This window comes from Astatotilapia calliptera, chromosome 14 (assembly GCF_900246225.1).
Source record: "Astatotilapia calliptera chromosome 14, fAstCal1.2, whole genome shotgun sequence".
Lineage (NCBI taxonomy): Eukaryota > Metazoa > Chordata > Actinopteri > Cichliformes > Cichlidae > Astatotilapia > Astatotilapia calliptera.
Genome location: NC_039315.1, coordinates 29,058,944 through 29,081,869, shown reverse-complemented (window position 1 = coordinate 29,081,869; position 22,926 = coordinate 29,058,944). Strand labels below are relative to the sequence as shown.

Genomic DNA, 22,926 nt, shown 5'->3' with positions numbered 1-22,926 from the left:
CATTTTTCACTCAAATAGCCAAACTTATGTTTGGTGGATGAAATATGAAAAGTGATTTTTGCATACATGCTGCATGTAATCATGCATATTTCATAACCGTATGATATCAGTACTCTCTGTGTCTGGCTCTGTGCATGTGTGTGTGTGTGTGTGTGTGTGCACTTCGGGTTGGTGTGAGGGTTAATGTTCAAATTTTTGTAACAGACTCAAAATGCCAGTCTTCAGTTTGAGCCAAATGAATAAATATTCTGCAATGGTTTTGCTGCTGTTGTGTGAATACGTTTGAATTACATGCACAGCAAGAACCCATCAACCATTATTTCAGAGACACATTAGCTTAAATGTGTTTGGAGCTGCAGATTTATGCAATAAAAAGCAAAAAAATATGCCAAACTTCCCGCAGCACAATCACAGTCAAACAATCATAATCACATGATGATTTCTTGCGACAAGGCAATTTCAGACAATTTCTCCAACTTCATCGATAAGAGAAATAAAAATCACAGCAGCGGGTCAAATGAATCCTCATTATGTTCCATCCATTAAACAGGGAAATTCAGATTCATTTAACAAGGTCCAGAGCACTTAAAACTTGGGTCAAAGCTCCTAATGCCCATGTGTCTTGATTCATAATACATTTCCATTTTACTTTTTTTCCTGTGGTCCAGCAGCCCTTTGCATGTCAGTGTGAAAGCACGAATTTGCCAGATGAAGCTGGCAAATTTGTGGCTGCATTGACAGTAAGGAAAATATGTGAGATTTGAAGCAAAAATCAGGTGATATTTGTAAAGGTTCTCAGAGGGTATCATCCCAAACACAATCTCAGAGTATGTGGAGTACGAAAGTAGGTGTTTGGAAGGGAGAGCTAAGAGAAAGAAAATGTTAAATAAACCAATGGCTCTCCAAAGTATATGAAAAAAGCAAGAAATGAATATATAAGATCTTCATCGGAGGGTAAACCCAGAAGAACTGTTCACACTCACTTCCACACCTAAAGCTAACATAACAACAACATAGTTCTATTCTGACATGTGGGAGGAACTCTACACGTATACGATGTAATGAAAAGTCATCAGAGTGTGCGACACATAACAGCAGCAAATCAGTTTAAACTGGACTAATGTGAACTGAAATATAGTAACACAATCTGCAGACACAGCCATGTTGCTCAGGCATCACAACAGCCTTTCTTTCCCATGCAGGAAGAAAATAATACAATTAGCTAAATCTCGCTGATTCTCTTTTACCATAACTGATGACCACTGTGAGACTATAGAGGAGTGTGATGGACCGAGTTGAAAAACAGGAGGAGTCCCAGGAATTATTAGAAAAATATGGTTTTCATTTATTTAACCCCCAAAAATTATATTTACAAAAGCAATAAATGTCTAGCTCATAAAAGAGGTCAAAGAAACAAACTGAACTCTGACAAAGACTGCAAACTTAACAAACCAAATGACTGCCCAAACAAACATAATTGATCTAAACATGAAATGACATACAAGGGTATATATAATGGCTGATCAGACCATTGTGACACATGAGGGGTAACAAACAAAACACAATCATGAATCACAAATGATGCAGTACAATCTAGTTTGTTAATAAACTAAACACCAAAGAAGAAAATCAAAACCCATCAAACCCTAAACCTAAATATTTAATTAAATACAAATACTTTTTTTTAAATCAAAGAAAACACACATTCTCCCGTTCTGCAGGAAGTGGTGGTGTGGTCCAATTATCCCCTTTGCATTTAGTGGTTTCAAACCCTGGCTACCATCTTTTGTCCAGCAACTCCCAGGGATGATAGCAGGTAAGAAATAAAAGGACATGGTTAGTCAAAAATCAAAGCAATGAAGTGGTATGAATACATAAGTAAACTAAATGTGCATGCTTACCAAACCAATCAATAAAGTTATTGGAAACTAAAGTGTATTACTATGTTCAAATGAAGAAATTAAAATACAAGAGTTACCGACTTTAGAGTGTGGCCACGGGTTTGGCCATCACAAGGAGCATAGAGCATAATGGGTTTACGTTGCCCATGATGCACTGATCTGCATCTCTTTTTGGCTACAGTGTGGGTTTGTTCATAGCAGAGAAGTTTCTTATTTTAGTTATTCTGAAAATTCCAGCATCTTCACTTTCCATCAAAGAAGACACATCAATAAAAGTTGTGCATTGATTTAACTTCTGAATATGACACCACTTTACACTGTACTCCCTCTGCAAAAGTGGATCACTTCACTTATTGGAAAACTACTTCAGTTTTGTAGTATTAGTACTACAAATGTAGTACTCTGATGCTAATGACGGTCAAAGCTTTAGTTTCCAGCGTCCTGCACCTTTGGAGATTCTGTCCTGGATAAAGAGCTCCTCTCTCTGTTTCTAGTCATGTCACCCCAGTGATTTCCACCACACCAAAGTCCTACTGACTGCCATCAAATCTACTGAGAATGTTTGATTTTACGGCTGTTTTGTTCTTATTAGGTTTGAGCTGTGTACTGCAACACTCAATTCTCAGCTGGCATGAAGAATCTATTTTTTCCAAAATACTCTTCGGTTCCCATTAAATATGATGGATTCTGCACTGGACCTTTACTCCAGAGAGAGCTGAATGTCACTATTCATAGTGAGATCTATAGTATTCATACTGTGTGTATAAGACTTCCATATGCTAAAGGTTGTATGACATGTCTCAGTTGGTCAGCTGTTAAAGAGAGGAATGAGAGGAAGTCCACTGGCAATGACAGAACAGGAACAGAAAAATCAGAAAATCTATTTTTATTGATCTTTATAGATTACTGGTTATGACTTCTTACATTATTTGGTCATCCAAACATTTCTTTTTCTGTACAAAGAAATGCATATACAAGGTAGTGGTCCAGCTGCTTTCTTTTGAATGATAGTAAGCAAAAACACTGTGACTCTCAAAGGGAACTTAAAATATGTGTGAAAACCAATGACTGTCACTGGTGAAAACTATAAGATTAGCATACAACAAGGCAGCCTACATTATTGATGATAGCGGGTTGTTGGTTCTCACACATCATCCACCTGCAGACAGTTAATAATGTTATGCGGCACATTATATTGACAAAAACACACGCATCGCTCTTATCCTAAGATCTGGCACTTCCTGTTATAGTACACACAGTACTATAACGTTGCAATAAAAATATCTCTCAATAACAAAAATGACAAATAAGAGAACAGAGGAAAAATACATTCACTAGTAACTCAACACCTACAAAAAGCTTTGTTGGCCAAGGAGATGTTTGCACACATTATGCACAGAGTTGATATTCAATTAACCATTTGCTGTAATTGATTGGTAAACACACACACACACACACACACACACACACACACACACACACACACACACACACACACACTAAAGTAAAACTCTTTCAGCATGTCCCAAAAATCAAGTTCACACCTCGACCTCATGGCCCCTAAAACAGTTCCTCAACAGTGTCACGGTGAAGTGGACTCAACAAAAGGTGGGCCATTTTCACCAGCTGTCTAAAGCACTCTGATTCTGATGAACCTGATGACAGTTAGACAAAGAACATCACGTAAATGCACATGGGACATATATGGAGTGATGTGACAAAAATCATTCTTTATTCTCATTATTAAAACATCAATTGAGGTAACTTTTTTTTCCTTTCAGGGAATGTTCTGTAGGGTGGCTGTAGCTCAGGAGGTTAATGCAGATAATCCAGTAACTGGAAGGTTGCTGGTTGCTCCAATCTACACGCCAAAGTATCCTTGGGCATGAACCCCAAGATGCTCTCAGTTGCGTTCAGTGGAGTGTGAATGTGTGTGAATGTTATACACAATAAGAAAGTGTTTTTTGTATGACTAGGTCAATGTGCTTTGAGTGCCCAAGTAAACTAGAAAAGCGCTATATAAGAGCAAGTCCTTTTGCCAAGGTAAGCTGTTGGCTTTTCCATTAATTTGTTCCCCATCTGTAACCACTTTGCTATGTTACCATAAATGAAGCTCAAATGTCAAACACCTTAGCGCTACAAAACAGAATACTTAGCTCCGCTGATTTAAAGCCCATCTAACTCAGCTTATCAGGTGATTTAATGTTCATTTCATTTCTTCATTACTAACAGTCGTCTCCCCACCATCTGCTAAGTTACAGTCCTGATCTGCTCAGAAGACACGTTGCAGTCTAATAGGATTAGACAAGTGGGGAGACGTGCTGAATAAAAACAGTTCTGCTCAATGAAAGTAGCTGAATTAGAAACAGAATGCCAAGTAATCATACACCACTGTGCTGACATGTAAACAAATCTGTCTCCCTAGTAGGAGTAGGTTTAGTGCCAGGACAAGGAACAAAACCGCTTTTGCAAATTAGAAACAAAGCAAAAGTTCCAAGTTGTTTTAGAAGTTTTAGGCCTGGGTAAGGAACGCTCCTTGGTTGTGATAACTGAAAAAAGTTTGGTCAACGTTGAAGAATGGATGATAAAAAAAAGTAAAAGATTAACTAGGGAGAAAAGAGCATTTATGGGTACTAAATAACTAATGATTTTGTCATTTCCGATGAAAAACATTTCCATTCTTCAGTAATTTCTCTCTGTTCTTTTATCTCTCTCTAAGATGAATCAATCATAATAATTAAAACTCACATTTAAAACAATCACCTGCTTCTTAAATTAAATCAAGCACAAATGCATGATGTGTAGAGCTGTAGCATCCACAGCAGTATAAATATGATGAACCATATCATGAAGCTATGAGAAAGAGCTGACAAAGGTCAAGGAGAGAGCTGATGATCTGTGAGCAGCAGTGTGGCTTCACGTCGAGAAAGAGCACTAAAGATGCAAAGTTTGCTTTGAAGAGCGTTGATATAGAGAATATAGAGAAGTTCAGAAGGAGTTGAACTCTGTCTTTGTGGATCTAGATATTATGACAGAATGCAAGTAACTGTGACACTGCATGAGGAGAAGAAGAAGAGAATGTGAGGACAGTGTCCGTGGATAAACAACGTCGCAGTGGTCAAGTGTGTGGTAGGAGTGACAGATCAAAGTGAAGGTGGAATTGGCTCTGACCCCTTTCTTGTTTGCTGACAGATGAGGTCAGCCAGAAGTCTCTGTAGACTCTAGTGTATGCACATATGATTGCGATCTGTGAGAGTAAGGAGCAGGTGGAGGTATACACTGGAAAGGAGATGCATGAATATAAAGCGTCTTGAGGCGACTGTTGTTGTGATTTGGCGCTATATAAATAAAATTGAATTGAATTGAATGAAAATCAATTGAAGCAAGATGGAATACGTGTGTGAATGAAATAGAGATAGGTGGAAAGGTGAATGATTTTAAATGCTTGGGGTCAACCATTCACAGCAACAGTGAGTCCACAAAAGAGGTGGAGAAGAGAGGCATATGGGGTGGAGGGGATGGAGTGTCAGGGGTGATTTGTGACCGAAGCATAGCAGCAAGAGTGAAAGGGAAGGTTTACAAGATGGCTTAGAGATATTGGTATTGACAAAACGACAGAAGCCAGAGCTGGAGGTGACGGTGCTGAAGATGTTAGGATTTGTTGGGAGTGACTCGATTGAACGGGATTATAAATGAGTATATCAGGGGACAGCCCAGGTTGAGTGGCTTGGAGACAGAGTTAGAGAGGTGAGGTTGAGAGGGTTTGGACCAGTGCAGAACAGAGATAGTCCAGGGATGTACTGGACCTGGACAAAGGATGTTATAGATGGAGCTGCCAGGCAGGAGGAAACAAGGAACACTACTTTATGAATGTAGTGAGAGAGGACATGCTGACGGTTGGTGTGATAGAAGATGATGCAAGGGGCAGCGTGAGATGGAGGCAGATGATTTGCTGTGGTGACTGCTAAAGAGAGTCTCTGAAAAATGATGAAGAAGAAGCACAAGTGCTTACAAATGTAAACAAAAGTTTTCAAACGGAGGGTCCTGTTTCTATTCTAGTCTTCATTTCCTTTCAGACTGTTTGGGCGAGGATACAGTTTAGCACTTCGGAGAAGGTGTAAATGTTGTGCAGCTGCCTCTTGACTGAAAAATATGTAGGAATGTAGCCTTTTTTAACTTGTAAGAATCTTTGCTTTACACCAGTGTTTGAGTGAAAACTAAAAAAACAAACAAACACTCAAGGTACTGCCAAAAGGAATAAAATGAAAAACGTTTTGAGCGGTACCCAGTGTGCATGTAGATCCTGATGAAATACAGCAAACATTTCTTTTGATTCAGAGTGCAGGCATTAATCTCATTATGAGTTCTTTTGATATATTATCTTACACTTTTGGTAGTAAAGTGAGAAATTTCACACACTGCCGATTCAACACCACATTTGATTAGAGATTACGTCTTGACTCTTTGACTGAATGAAACACCTTTGAATAATAATAACAATAATAATAATAACCATCATTATCATCATTTTAGAGGAGAAATCAAATCCTGATTAATCTAAGCACGCAGATTCCCCTTCACAGCTGTTACCACATTAATGACTGGAGTGGTTTGCCTGTTATCTGACAGAATTGCACTTTCTTCCTATGCCCTGTACCACTTTCCCCTTGATGTTGCTTTCCAAACAGAAATGCAGTATGAAATTATTCAGAGTGGAGCCACTGAATCAGTCTATTATCCAAAATTACACCCTGAAAAGCTGCAGAGGGAATGATTGCACTCAAAGAGGGATCTACATTTATGTAAGAAACAAAAAGGGACCCTGCTTGATGTACTTATTCAAAGATCAATGCATCTCTAAAGACAAATATCTATTTCTGTATGCCCCTCTGATTGGTGGTTAAAAAGCTAGGTGCTATAAAGAATGAAAAGAGTCACAAAGAAAACTTGGGTCAGTCTGTGTAAAATTGAAATTGATATTTAAATTTCCCTAAACCTATGCTGAAGTGGGAATCTTGATCAGTAAAAGAGGAAAACATGCAAGTGCAGCTAGATGTTTGGAAAACCGTCTCAGATCTTCTCTCTCATACTGTATCAGTCCTGCCCACTCCAGCTGTGACGGGCACCTCCCGGTAGTTTTCTGAGTGTGTAACCTTGGCAGTGGCTCAGAGATATGCTCCAGAAACTAAAAAGAAAAACATAAAGGAGTTACCTGCCTAATATTATGTAGGTCACTGCTGCCAAAGCAGCTCTGACCCACAGATGCGTGAACTCCACAACACCTCTAAAGGTGTCCTGTGATACCTGTGATCAGGCACCAAAAGGTTAGTAGCAGATCTTTTAAGTCCTGCAAGTTTTAAGGTCTGATGAACTGGATTTTTTTCCCCCACCACATCCCACAGCTCATCTGGATTGAATTTACATGTTAAACCCATGGACCGTTAAACCAGTTGCCAAAATTTTCACGGTGTGTGAAATGCAGGAGTAAGGACCCACATGCATGACGGGTGAGGAAGACGGAGTAAACAAAAAGCCAGCCATTTTTATTCAGGTGGATGCACAAAATCCAAATGGCGAGCAAACTGAAATCCAGAATGATCATAGGAATACACAAAGGGAACCACACCAGTGAAATAGTTCAACAAAATTAACAAACAGAAAGTAAAAGTGAAGACAAGATACAAGAGGTACTAAGTGGCAAAGATAAACAGGAAATAACCAAAAAGATACCAACTAAGTACGGAGACACAAACTCACACTGGACAAGATATGAAAGGAACCCTGGGGAGACTAAATAAAGAACAAGACTAAATCAAAATGGTAATTAAAAAATACAGAAACACAAAAATATAAACTATAAATACAATAGGAGACAGAAACTCCAACTCAAAAATTTTAGCAAAGAATTCCAAATAGAAAACAAGGATTTTACCTCGGGACCATGGCAAATTATTTTTGCAATATGGCACTACAGTGCAATACTTTCTGAAAAATAACACTGGGATCAGGGAATATTGTTGCCATGAAGAGGTAAATGATAAATGCTGTGGCTGATATCTGTCAAAGTAACACCCACATAAATGCCAAGACACACGGTTTCCCAGCAGAGCATTACCCAAGACATCAGACTGATTCTGCCAGCTCACAATCTTCCCATAATGCATCCTGCTGCAATTCCTTCCCTGGGTAAATGATGCACTTATACTGTGCCATCATTCAATTCAGATGCTCACATGCCCACTGTGCCTGCTTGCAGTAGGCAGGGTCAGCAGGGCATTCTGATTAGTCTGCAGTTAAGCTGTGATGCACTGTTTTGTCAGGTACCTTTCTATGATAGCCAGCATTAATATTTTCAGCAATCTGTATGTTAATACTTCTGTAGTATCAAGCCACACAGGTTAGGGTTTCATGATTTCATTTTATCTTGTACTTGTTATACTTTGATCTGATGCACTGGCCCTTGATCTATCCGGTCGTTAAGTCTGACGTCACTAGCCGTGTCTGGGCCTAAATGCCGCTGCAGGTCCATATATCAAATGATCACTATGGCATTACTGAGAGTTGAAAAACTGTCTAAAGTCTTTCATCTTTAATAAAATGATCAGCATTTTGCTCTACCAGGTGTAACAATTGAGTTTAACATCCAGGCATCCATGAAAACGGAATTTATGACATTTAACGGAGTTAGAAGTTAGCAGGAAACAAATGAAAACGTAGAGCTCTGTTATCACTTCCAACATAAATGAAGACAGAAAACTAAACAACAGTGACGTTTGTAGGGTTACTGAAGTTTGGCTAGCTGGTATATAATGATGTGCTACGTGACCGCTAGCGACACAGCTATGTTAGCATAATATAAACAAGCTAACTTTTTTCCCACTCAATAAAAGTTAACGTGAGCGTTCTCGGTGGTCAGGAACAAATGTAATCGCATGGCAGGATGCTGTAAAAGGACCAAACTTCAGCCAGGAGAACAACTGAGATAATCCATCCACAATACAAGGTTAGTCATTCATATACTGCTGCATGGGCTGGGCTGTAGTTACATCCTAAGGTTTTAAAAACTGAGCTTAAATAAATGATTAGCAGTAATAAAAGCCGAGGGAGGTCAACAGTGATCACTGACTGTTTTAGGAGCTTTTTGAGATTAAATAGAAGAAAATACAAAACATTAAACATGTTAACAACACAAAAGCCATATTAAACGCAGACTACTTTAGGCCCGGAAGTAGGATTCGTCACATCATCACTTAACAACCGGATTGGATTGTTTCTCTACTTAACATTATAATTTTAAGTAAAAGGTAAAAAAGGCGTTAACCTGAGTCAACTGTAAATTATTCAGAAAAAAGAGGCAGGTTATTTTAAAATGTATGCTCACAACTTTGGTAATCTATATGCACTGGTACTGACACACTTTATTGTGAGCAGTGATTTTAAGCTAGTATTACATGGCAGCAGATGGTTTGCATTGTTGCTGTTATCCATTTATTTATCAGACATTAATTTATTAATTTTTGTACCACATCTGCACATTGGTGACAGAGAGTCTAGTAGTTCTTAGAATCCACTTAGATACTTGACCCTTCATTAAATGACTCTAAACTTAAAAAAGAACCTTTTCATTTTATTCTAAAATACAATTTTTCTTATTCCTCAGAAAGCTGCAATAATGCAGGTAAGAGTTATTTTGGACTTGACATTGAAAACAAAACTTGGAAATTTTACATTTTTCACATTTCTAACAGGCTTGAAATTCAAAATTGAATATGGTCACCTTCATTTTTGAACACAGCCTGAACTTCTTTGGCAAGCTTTTATATTATTTCTTTAAGTAAGTAGGCTTCTTGAAGGACACTTCAAAAGCTCTTCTTTAGATCTTTTGTTCCATTCTCTGTCATTTCATTTCATTTATTTATTTATTTCACACTTGGTACAACAGTTTCCACAGTTAGTTCTTTCAGACAAACCAACCACACTTTCTATCAGTAAAGCACTGCAACCATGTGTGAAAAGGAGCAGGCAGAAGAAAATATTCTTATTAAACCCTGGGTTTCATTCTCTGTCAGGATGATCCCACACTTCTTCAATAATGTTGACGTCCGGGCTCTGGGGAGGCCCTTTCATGACTAATGGTATTCCATTGTGTGTTTTTCTATCAAGGCTTGCTTTTGCTGAATTGGCAGTGTGTTTGTGATCATTGTCATATTGAAAAATTAAGCCCCTGCTAATCATATGTTTTTGAGATAGTACTACGGTTAAAATGTGAAGGTAGTTTTTCACAAATCGGTAACTTTTTAACAAGATTCCCAAAACTGGCTGAAATGAAAAACGCTGACAAAGCTTCCACCATGTAGACACTCATTGTTGTATCTCTCTCCTGATCTTCTCTGTACATACTGATGGAAGAGACCATACATTTCAAATTTGGATTCATCAGTCCATAAGATATGTTGCCACTGATTTTTAGTCCAGTTCTTCTCATCTTATTTGGCACACCTTCCCTAAGAATGGCTTCCACCCTTCCACTGAGACCAATTTTGATGAATTTTACCATCAGAGCAGCAGACCCTGAGACTTCCCAGTATATCATGTAAAAGTGTGTAAGAGAAAGAGAGAGTGCAGTACTGGGAGTTGTTGTATGTATCTAATTAAAGTCTAATTCATTGTAGAGTGCTACTGTCCAGCTAAAAAGCTCAACAGCAAGCATTATTTACAATCTGTCTGACAGAGGAGAGGAGAAATAGAAACACAGCTTCATCAACGCTGCAGGGGAAAACAAATCTACAATGAAAGCTTAAGGAACAAGCTTGTGCTGTTATTGTTTTATGATTCATGGGTCTTATTTATGAGCCAGAGTGAGACACTTTGTATTTATCTGTATGTATCTGTGGAGAAAATGTCCACTGGCTCAAAGAACACACAAGACAAGGGCTAAGTCCTGTATTTATTTGAACACACTGATTCATTTCCTGTTCTCAGTGCTGCCCAATTGTATCAGACGCATAAATCAAGTGTCAACAGATTTATGTATCAGACAAATCAAAGCCACAGTAGAGCTGCGTGATTCAGTTACTCTAAACAATCCTACAGTTTAAAGGACATGAAGTACAGAGATTTCCTAGCAGTTTTTTTCAACAAGGTTAAAGATCATTCTCAACAGAAAGTGACACTTTCAGTATGATGAACTTGATGAAAGATGCCCAACAGATAGATCCCTACTTCAGCTCAAAGAGAACAACAACAACAACAATAACAATAGTAATAATAATAACAATAGGTAATGCCTGATTACTGTAAAAGAATCTGGACAATTGCATTATAATATCAATGATAATGACAATAATTAATGTAGCAGCACATGGTGTGTTCAAAGTCCAAAAGACGTTTCAAGTACACAAGTATTATCCCATTCAAATTCCTCAAATTAGCTCTTTGCTCCCACAAAACCATTTCCACCATTGGCAAAATTTTATTTGTTTCTAAAAGCAACTGGGGATACGCACACTCTTTACAAGTTAGCTTGTAGAAAAGTCAAGCCTAATTTGGGAGCTCTTTCAAGCCTGCACTATCCACACCTCAGCCAATAAACTGGTGCAAATGTATAAAGGTTCAAAGACAACCGTCAAAACTGGATGACTATACTTCTGGTCTGTTAGGCCTACTTCATTTCCTCCTTGCTACTAACTAATACATGCTACTGACTCCGCTGAAGTGGAATTCTTGCATGAGTACAAAGCTGGTTTCAAGGTTACAGTGAAAAATAGTTTTTACTCCAAACATCATTAAGAATGCAGTTGTGTGGGAATGTAATTTTGAGTAGACCGTGTCCTCCGGTGTCCTCTGTTTGTCGACATTGAAAAATACTGTAGGCCTGTTGTACATATGTTTCAGGCAGATAAACCATGAACTTCACTAAGTGGCTATGATGCTCTTCATGAATCTATAAATCATCTCGCACACTTATTTAGATTCATATTGAAGGCAGGCTTACATTAGTTCATCGTTTACACTCAAACACAATCTGACTAAGTAGCATTGTACCCAGTATACCTATTTAAACATAGATTCTTTTGTAGCAAAGGTAAAGATTTGTAACAAAAAAGACCACTCATAGGAAGAAAGAAAGTTTTTCTTTTACCTTTAGGCAGACTAAAGTGGAGATTTACTCTTTTCTTTTTTTCTTTATTGCTTGGTATATCTATCTTGAATCCCCTCTTGCATACTCATTGATTGTTTTTAAAGTTCTCATTAAATGTGGAAGTAAATTAAAAGATATGGACGGAGCCCTTCACTAGCCACAAACAAACAACAATGATAGATGGAGGAAACCAATTTCCCAAAGTTCAACAGATAGGTGCTTCCTTGCCTTTAGCAGAGAAAGATTCAGCAAGAAGGAATACAGAAAAAACAACTTTCTTTCTTCTCTGACCACTTCTACAAACACTGCTCACTTTAATTGAGTTTGACATTCATTTACGAATAGAAATGCTCATCTATCAGCAATGGAATTTCCCTTCAAGAAAGGACCCCAAAAACAAGGAATCTACACAATTCCATCCTCAAGGATATCTAAAGACGTATGGCTGCCACACCTTCTTTCCTCACATTTCATTTATGTATTTTTTTAACGCATCTGCTGCTGATAAGCTCATAGATGTGTCTTGGATAAACATTGGTACACCACATTTAAGGAGCATGGAGGTCTGGGGAGAATTTGACAATTTTCTTGATTTTATTTATCTTCATAGTTCCACATTATTGTACAGAAAAAACCCTTGTCATAATATAAGGAAGCACACCTGCATGGGAACCATGAACAAACTAAATTCTCACAAAATGCAATGAAAAAAATATACATTTGCTAATTAGAGTAATTGCACAGTTACCCACAAACTATTTAAAATAATATATGAAAGTGTAATCTGAATGTGCCATCTGACCAATAAATCACCCTCTTACACTGATGAGAAAACTGACTGGTTCATCATTCCAAAACTTATTGCTGCTCCATCAAGTTAACTACAGATAAAATCTGATTTGAAGCACAAAATTAATCTCAGACGTTACAAAGAAGAATGATGAGATTTTTTTCTTTTTTTGATTTAGTTAAGTGGGAAACATAATAATGAAAAAAAAGGTTCATTTTGATTTTTGTTGAAATGAGCACATATTTTCTTCAGTTTTCCTCCACTGAGGTGAAGCCTCTTTGCAGCCCTTGCTGGATGATGAAAGAGTAGGTGGAACAGTGGGCTACTGTTGCTCTGTGATTGTAATGATACTCAGGAGATGGTGAACACTTACAGAGTGAATCATGTAAAAGACTGGAGCTCAGTCAAATGCACAAACTGGATCTTGAAACATGGTAATAAATAAAAGATATAGGCATTGTTGTTGCATTTGTTCTTAAATGTGTTGGATTTTGTTTCCATCAACTTGTATGTGATTTTTGCCAGATATGACATAAAATGTGCTGTATTATATAAGGCATTAGAAATCCTCCATAGGATTCTTAGACCCTGGGTTAAGAATAATTTGTTATGCTTAGTTCAAAAAAGCAAAAAACAAGAACACCACGCAAACTGAAAGTCTTGACCCACTACATTGGAACAGAAAACTTATCATGAAAACATTTTTTAACAAAGTGAAAAAACCCTCATAGCCTCAGTGTTTGTTGTACAACTTGCTGGAATAGCTGCACAGCATTCTGTAATGACTTTCAGCCAACAAATGTTAGTACATGACCTTTCAGAGGATGTGAAATTGAGAAAGTGTAGTGATTTACAGTAACTGCAGCTCCTGCCATGTTCAGCAAAGGCATAGGGTCATATTTCAAGTGTAATTCTCAATTTCAGCGCTTCCATAGAAGATAACTGAAATATCCTTTGCCTATGGAAAATAACAGAATACTTTTAAGAGAAGACAGTTACTCACACACCAGTTTCATTTTACAAAAGTCAACCCATAAATGCTCTATGAACAGCAACATCTCCTCCACACTCATAAATACATGTACTTCATTGTTCAATATTTTGTCTCTTTTGATTTAGATGTAACTACCATAAAAATAGAGTCTGTTCATTTCTTTTTAAGTGAGCAAACATAAAAAATGTAGTATGGGAGCAAACAATTATTTTCTTCACTGTAAAATCTCTGGTTGAATAGATCTCTGGAAATATATACTTGTTATGGTTAAAAATAGTCAACACAAAGCTTCATAAATGGACACAATATATACAGTGGCTTGCAAAAGTATTCGGCCCCCTTGAACTTTTCCACATCTTGTTACATTACAGCCACAAACATGAATCAATTTTATTGGAATTCCACGTGAAAGACCAACACAAAGTGGTGTACACGTGAGAAGTGGAACGAAAATCATACATGATTCCAAACATTTTTTACAAATAAATAACTGCAAAGTGGGGTGTGTGTAATTATTCAGCCCCCTGAGTCAATACTTTGTAGAACCACCTTTTGGTGCAATTACAGCTGCCAGTCTTTTAGGGTATGTCTCTACCAGCTTTGCACATCGAGAGACTGAAATCCTTGCCCATTCTTCTTTGCAAAACAGCTCAGTCAGATTAGATGGACAGCGTTTGTGAACAGCAGTTTTCAGATCTTGCCACAGATTCCATGTGTTTACAAAGAAATGTGTGGTTGTATGTTTGTGATAGCTTATTATTGTACTGTTACAGACAGAAATGAGCAAGAGGTTTGAAGAGGTGCAATGTTTACTGATTAAATATAAATTTTCAATTAACCAATTCCAGTCTACTTCATAATCACAACAATTTTAAAGTTGGCACTGATGGTACCCAAAAGGAAAGTGCCATGTGCCGTGCAGCTAAACCAATGACAAGTTATGTGTATCAATAATTAATCCAAAAACCAAGTGCCAACTAAATATTTGGACAGCCTAATATTTCTGACTTCAATCCAAGTCTGGTCTCACAGTGTTGCATACCTTTCTTGTAAACCTGATTAGCCATCTGATTGTGTGATAGTGGACCTTTTGCATCTCAAGTCACAAAGGGGTTGCCATTTGGTTTCACTTAATACCAGCTGGAGCTCCCAAAGGCCAGTCGGTGCTCTGTGCTGTTCTTCCAATATTAAAGACTGATTAAAGGTCAACTTTTAACCTTTCGAACATATTACACACATTCCTCCCCTCCACAAAAAAGCACACTTTCTCTATTTATTTACTGACTTACATTCATTCTGCCTTCTATTGTGTCACAGAGTTCACTTATACTGATTCAGAATCCAACATGGACTTGGCACTGACTGCAAATTGCATGTTGAAACAGAAAACAATCAACAAGACCGAAGGACCTTTGTCTCGTTTTCCTAGTTACTTTAATATTGTGTATATGTGTGCATTTGTACCTGTGTATATCAAATACATTTCAAAGGGTAAAACTGTCTGTGAAATAACACAATAATACCTACTCAATGCCTCCCCCTTCCCCTTTCTTTTAGCATTTTACTTCACCAAATTAATAGAATGAGTTATAGGTTTTCCAAAAACAGTTTTAAGAAATTTACAGTACAGGAATTGCAGACATGCATGCAACACAGATAAAATTATACCTTTTTTATAGTTATATCTAGAGATGGACCGATCCGATAATACGTATCGGTATTGGTCCGATACTGACCTAAATCACTGGATCGGATATCAGAGAGAAATAAAAATGTAATCCAATCCATTGAATATCAGAAAAGCACCTCACAAAACTTGCGACACGGCGTAAGTCGGCTCATAACCGTAGCACGTTGGAGCAGTATGCGTCAGGTGATAGGCTGTGTGTATTTGTAGTCTCGCTACCAAACCAGCATTTCATCTCCGAGGAAGTTATCCCAGAGAGAAGTAAAGCAAGTGTGTAAGTTCATCTCTGAATGTTTGTAAAGCATTCCCACGTTAAGCTTAACAACTGATATATGGAGCGACTGCCTCTTCTCTCTCCCTCCCTCTTCTTGCTGCTACTTCAATCATGAAACTGCTTAATGATCAGCTGATCGGCTTTTCTGTTGGGAGTCCGTCTCTCTTCTTTGTTTATCGCTCACTTTGCACCAGAAAGAGGAAACCAGTGGCTGAACAACAGCAGCACGTTTAACCTTGATAAGCTGTTGTTAGAATTTATTTAATATTACTTTCTGCACCAGGATCTTTTTCTACGCAGCTGACGGCTGGTAACTGTGCAGGGGCGGATCTAGCAAAGTTTAGCCAGGGAGGCCGATAGGGCATTAACAGGGAAAAGGGGGCACAAAGACATACTTTTCTTTCTTATTCTCATTTAAAATGTCTAGCTTTTATTAAGTAATTATCTGAATCTTACACCCAAATTTTAATCTGATGTATAGAAGTCCATTACTGTATATAGTAACTGTTAAGTCTAATATACCCTTTATAAATACAGGCCATTTACCATTTACCATTTACCCTAGTAAGCTATACTACCTTTTCCTTTGGGAAGATACCATCTGTGCAGTCTGCAAATCTGTTGAAGAAAGATGTTGAATCTATTTAATATTTCTTGAAAAATAATTGATTTCTGTGCATTTTTTCCCACACTGCATCAAATTAAAGTTGATTACGTCGATTAAGCATCATGAGGTGGAGGGTGGTTCCCTATTTTTTTTGCTGGGAGTTTGCAACCCTATTAGTTAGGTTGGTTAATATTTCTGCTAAGTACTCTTTAAAATACCAGAATAGGGAGGATGGAGTAGGTTTAAGTTTATTAGATTGATCAGTATTGCTGAACTATGAAATATTTTGTTTTATTTTTTACATACAGGTATAGCAGTATAGCTTTAGTGTTGTTGTTTATTTAAACTTGAGTATGAACTTATACAAAATGTAGCAAGATATTTTAAAAAAGAGTTTTATTGATTAAAAAACACACTATATCGGATTCCTATCGGTATCGGCAGATGTCAAAATTTATGATATCGGTATCGGTCATAAAAAAGTGGTATCGTGCCATCTCTAGTTATATCCCACATCAGCTATTCACAATGTGGGTACATGCCAGACATCATCTTTGAATAGGGTCTGCACATTCTTCCCTCTTTACCAGGTTATGTTTAGAGAAAGGCATAAAGGTTTTCATGAGTATTCATTGTTTATCCATCCAGCTCCAGGTGTTTGCACATTAGCTATACACGTTCAGCTCCAAATGAAAAACACGGATGGCACAATTAAAAAGTTCAGCTGCTATTAGCAGTTCCACTGAAACATTAGTTTTATATTAGATCAAGTCCCCCTGTGTCTCGCTGCATCTCCCATTCAATGTAAAACCCATTTCTATTCAGCGCAGCTGCTATAAGTTAATTGATAATAATAGACTCAGCATGTAATTTGGTGACCAGTCTTTTGAACTTGTTGATTAGATGACTGCTTTCCAACTGATTACTGCCAATTTTCTGTTTTCATCAGAGATGATTAATGACCTGTAATCAAATAATTGAAGCTGTGAACGTTAGTAAAATGTGGGTGAAAATACAAGTCTGTCTTCTGTGAACATCTCCATCCATTTCCTTCCACTTATCCGCTACAGGGCCAGATGATGAAGAAAAGCTCCAGCTGAGATTCAAATGAATTGACCTTCTTGCTGTGAAGTGACAGTGCTAAACATTGATCAACTAGATTGTTTTTTTAAATGTAAACTTAAAAGTTCTGAGGCGGTGAGGATTATTATTAGAATGTTACCGAATGCTGCTACATTGTTTAGCTAGCTCTACAAACTGACACTAAAGCACAAACTTATAGAGACAGCAAAATAATGCAAGATCAGCAGAGGCACAATTGGAAATTAAGAAAGAGTAAATGAGCAGTTCATTTTAACTGTGCCAATTACTGACAGAGCTATTTACTATTTAAAAAATAAATGTGTAGCTTATTTGACTCCAACATGGCAGTTCATACATCCTAATAGTGCTGTGAGATTATGTGCTTCATTAAAGCGGCTGTGAAGAGACGAATCAAGCATACGTCTCCCCCTTGCTTTGTCCCTGCTTTATAAACACAGAGAGCAAAGACGTCACTCATTAAAACGTCAAAGTTTAATTTGTTCTAATTAATTTGACCAGTCATTTAAAAAAGTTACCCTGATGTTAAGCTGATGAACAGTGACATAAAAGGCAGCAAGAGGGCATCTGACTGGAGAGAAACATTGAAGCATAAAGTTGCAGATTTAAAGAGAAGGGCTGCTCAGTGATGCTTGATGAACTGCAGATTTAAAGCTTGCATGTAATTTCATCATTTATACATGTATACATCAATCATGTATTGGGTTTGTACATGATGTGTTTTGAGAAATTATGTATTTTCATATTGTGAATCACTGGGCAAAACAAACTGAGCTATACTAACTTTGTGCTATTCAAATGTTGCATGAAAACAGTGGGTAGTTTAGTCCAAGATAAACAGGTTAGTTTGCAGTGCTGTGCTGAGTTGGACTGGTGCACAGTGACTGTGGCGCTCATGGTCAGATGTAGGTTACTGATGATGCTTAGATTCGTTAACTGAATTTCAACATTAAACCAACTACATACTTTCTAATATCAAGACAGTATAGGGGATGGACATCAGCCAGGATAGCTTGTCAAACCGCATACAACTTGTTGAGTTCAGTTGAGTAAATCCACAAAGAAAATCTACTGAAGCTCACATCAGAAATGATTGTGAGCTGTGAAGCTTTTCCCCATGCAGAGCCACTGCACAGTTCTTAGGGTTCTCCAAACTGCCGAATCCCACTGTAACCCCTGACTGTACTCATTTTAATGTTTAAATTTGGAGGCAAAGTCACCCTCTGCCATGTAGACAACAGAAAGTATTTATTTTTTAAATTATCTTTCACTGCATGTGTCCTATATACCTAACCCTAACCCTAACTAAATACTTTCATTAGAATTAGAATTTAAACGGGACAGGCAAAAAAAAAAAAGAATTAGAATTTAGATTTGAGGGATATTTGTATTCTCATGTGATATAATTTTATTATTATAATAATACAGCACAAAGTTCAGTTCCTTTGTACAAAAACGGTTAGCAGAATTTTTCTTCAAGGAGCTACAACTAAAATCTTACTTTGAGTACATTTCTAAGCCTGTACTTTTCCTTGAGTAAAGAAGTTGCTTCAATACTTCAACTTTTACTGAAGTACTTTTTAAAAAGAGGTATCTGTACTTTTACTTAAGTAAAGCAATTCTGTACTTTTGCCACCTCTGGTCATCGTTGATCAAGCACAATCCATTTGCAGGTTTGAGAGAATGTCCAACAGGAGGACATTTGTGGAGTTTGACATATACCAGTACAGTATATAAAAACTGCTGGGAGCTTAACTTATGTAATATAAACATTATTAACAATATTATCATTAACTATGTGGCTTTAAGGTCCATTAGGTGTTTTTGAATGGAAACACTATGGACAGACAGCAAGTCAACTATTATAAAAGATACAGATATTAATAGTTATTTTAAAGCAATGCGTACTTTTACTGCAAATTGGCCCTTTTTGAGTGTATTCATCAATGCATCACATACTCAAGTAAAAGATGACATGAGATATGTCATCCATGTGTAAGAGGAGTACAGGTTTAGACGTGGGAAGTATGAGGGTGAGTTTTTTTGTTTTTCGTGGAGCCTGTCAATATTAAACCAGGCACCGTTAAACTGAAGATGCAGTCTGTCTCAAGCAGAATGATGAAAAATCTTTGAGATATGGAAACAGAAATCCCTCTAGCTCTCATGAGAAAAGTAGGTGTGCATGGCTTTTCTCTTTTTTTCTTCAAACTAGCTGCCTATCTTAAGATGCAGAGATATTTCTGGTCTTGTTTTTTATCTTTTAGGTTGGTGGTGAAACCCCATTCATATTAGCCTTGTAATTTCCTTGGTGTACCTGACTGTAAAAAAACGACATCATCCAGTTGTGCAGTATTTGTGATTTTTTTTATTTTATTGAAGCAACACTAGACCCGACACTGATTAATCACCTCTAACTCTCTACTCCAGTATATCTACCATTTTAAGCAGCTTCTTTTTAATAAGCCGCTTATGCAAGAAGACCCAGCGCAGTTTATGTAACAAGGCAGAAATGAACCAGTAAGTCATCAGTGGTTTGTCACTTTTAAATTAAACATACAAAGGCGGTGCTGTTATTTTTCCTTGTACTATGCTCATAACCATTTGTTTTTCACTGTTTCCGTCTGCGGGCCTAGAAAACCAGACCTCATGGTAGATTTTATTAATTTATATTCACCTCTTGTTTTAAGCTACTCATTTGTATTGTAGACTCACAAGAGACAGGACTGTGTTCAACATAATGTGCACAGAGTTGAAAACAACACAAGTTTAATTAATCAACTACATAAGAAAAATCAGGTTTCTGTTACAGTCAGAAAAATGAGCCTGCTGCTTCCCAAAGAGACGTGCCTGTTGGTCAAACTGTAAGCAATGCAATCACACTGCCTTTCTGTATATTCCATCCATCATTTTTCTAATTACTTGTGACTAAAATCTGTATGTTGCAATTCTGTTGTTTTACTGTGCATTTGTAAGCTCAGTGGTCAACAGAAGAATAATAACTGCGTCTTAGTCGTTGAGAAAACTTTTCAGGAACATTTAGTCATTCGTTTTTTAAATAAAGCACAGTGGAAAAACAAAATTACAATAACAAGCAGGCAGCCGTCTGAACATCTCATTCTGGACTGCAGAGGTAAGAAAAACATTGTGGGTTATTTGAAAAACCAAAATGAAATGTGGTGGAAAATTATGCTTCATATATTTGCGCTTATAAAAGAAAACTATTGACTTGGCCCAGGCAAATTCCCATTTTAAATGGAACTGGCTCAAAAAATAAATAAATACAGAAACTTCTGCCAGTTGCTGCACAAAAAATAGAGCTTTTTTTTTTTTTTTTTTTTAACAGTACTGATAATTGCTGTGGAAATGCAAGTTAATGACTAGTGACAGCACTTCAGAACCATCACAAAGAAATTCCACCCCCTGCACCTCAGTTTAGACTGTTTGCGGGTAAATTCTATGAAGTGGCCCAAACAAACCTAAGAGTGTCATGGTCCTGGGTCGGTGACCCAGCGCTTTTAGTTTGTTATCATTTTCTAGATGATGATTGTTTAAGTTCTGTGTTATTTTCGATCTGCCTCTAAGTCTGCGTCTGTACCTGTCTGTCTATGGTGTCTCCCCATCTGTTTGTGAATCTGTCTGTTTAGTTCAATGTCTTGTCTGGTTCCATGTATCTGAGTTTCCTGTCTTATTGTGAAGGTCCGTGTCGTATGTGAGTGTGATCAGTTTACGTTTCCCCTGTCCCGTCAGCCCAGATTCCTCCCAGCTGTGTTGCCCTCTTGTCTCTCATCCCCTGATTACTGGTGTGTGCATTTAAGCCCTGTGTGTTCTCCTGCCTGTTGCCGGTTCGTCTGTATTACTCAGTGTCAGTCTGTGTATCCACCGTGTCTTCTCCCTGCTGTTCATCGTCATCCTCCTCTGCTCGTTTTTATTCAGGTTTGTGCTCTGTAGTTTAGTTGTTTCCCAGTTTAGTTTAGTTCGAGCCCCGTTTGCTGTTTGTCCACATTCTTTTGTGTTCAATAAATCACCTTCACTCCTCTACGACTGCCGCTTGGATCCTCATTTATTCCACACGGCTCGCCTCGGCAGCCGTGACAAAGAGCTACATCTCACACTCTACAGGTCTCCGTTAGCATGTTAAAACTCCCGACAGTATAATTTAAAAAATGACTGAGCAAGTGTGCCTTTGGAAGGGTTGTCAGGCAAAAAGCTTCTCTCCAGAAAGAACATGGCTTAGGTTAGCAAAGGTACATCTGAGCAAACCACAAGACTTCTGTCCTTTTGGGACCAAAGAAAAGATGTTTGGTCATAATGCACAGAGGTATATTTGACAAAAACCAAACACGGCATATTGGACAAACACCTCATACAAACTGTCAAGCAGGTGGAGGGGTGATGATTTTGGTCTTGTTTTGCAACCACAGGATCTACCTGGGCACTTTGCAGTTATTGAGTAGACCAAGAATTCCTCTATATGACTAAAGTCAAATATGAGGCCATCTGTGTGAAATCTAAAGCCTGGTATAAACTGAACCATGCAACAGGACAATGATTCAAAGCACAGCAGCAAATCTACAAAAAATGTCTCAAAAAGAAAGGAATCAGTGGCTTAGTTCAGAGTACAAAGCTAAAATGCTGTGGCTGGACCTTATGAAAGCTGTGCATGAAGGAATGCCCACAAACATCAAGAACTGAACTTAATGTAGCTGAACATCTTAAAGAAAAGCAAGCTAAAATTCTCCCACAATGATGAACGATACTGAGAGTCACACGGAAATCTTCAAGGTACTTCAAGTTACTGCTAGAGGTCTTTCTACAAGCTAGAGAATCAGGCGTGTTCTAAGATTTTCACACATTGCATTTTAATTGTTGCTCAGTTTTTGTTTAATAAACAATGACACAATGACACCTGGCAGCGCGATGGTGACTTTTCATCCTTCATCGAACTCTCTCCGAGTGGGTACTGATTCATCAGCCAGCCTCGGACGTCGGGTCAAGGAGAAGGTGTCGCTGCGGTGTTTGGAAGCCGGTTTTACTATCGCGCAGTGTTGGTCAGACATTTTTCATCCTTTGAACTACAGCTGGTTAGAATTGGAAATAAAGATCTATTTTACTGCGCTGTAGTGTATCGTCCACCTGGCCTAAACAGTATGTTTTTAAAGGAGTTCAGTGACTTTTTATCCTCGACTTTGAAGCTGTCCAGACTGGTTATAGTTGGGGATTTTAATATACACGTTGATGATGACTCTGACCTCTTTGCTAGAGGTTTCCTTAGCGTCATGGATTCTTTTCATTTTACTCAGCATGTGTCTGGTCCCACACACACCAAAGGGCACACACTGGACCTCGTTTTTACTTTAGGTTTAAACATTGATTTTATTTGTACCGAGGACATTTTTTGTCATGGTCCGCGGCCCGGCGTCCGGGGTGCTGT

At 37.8% G+C, this 22,926-nt stretch overlaps 1 protein-coding gene across 1 annotated transcript in view; it reads right to left on the bottom strand.

The window, feature by feature from the left end:
- lsamp (limbic system associated membrane protein) overlaps nucleotides 1-22,926 on the bottom strand; it is a 1,260,578-nt gene that overhangs the window by 650,555 nt on the left and 587,097 nt on the right. The gene's annotated exons all lie outside the window — the stretch shown is intronic.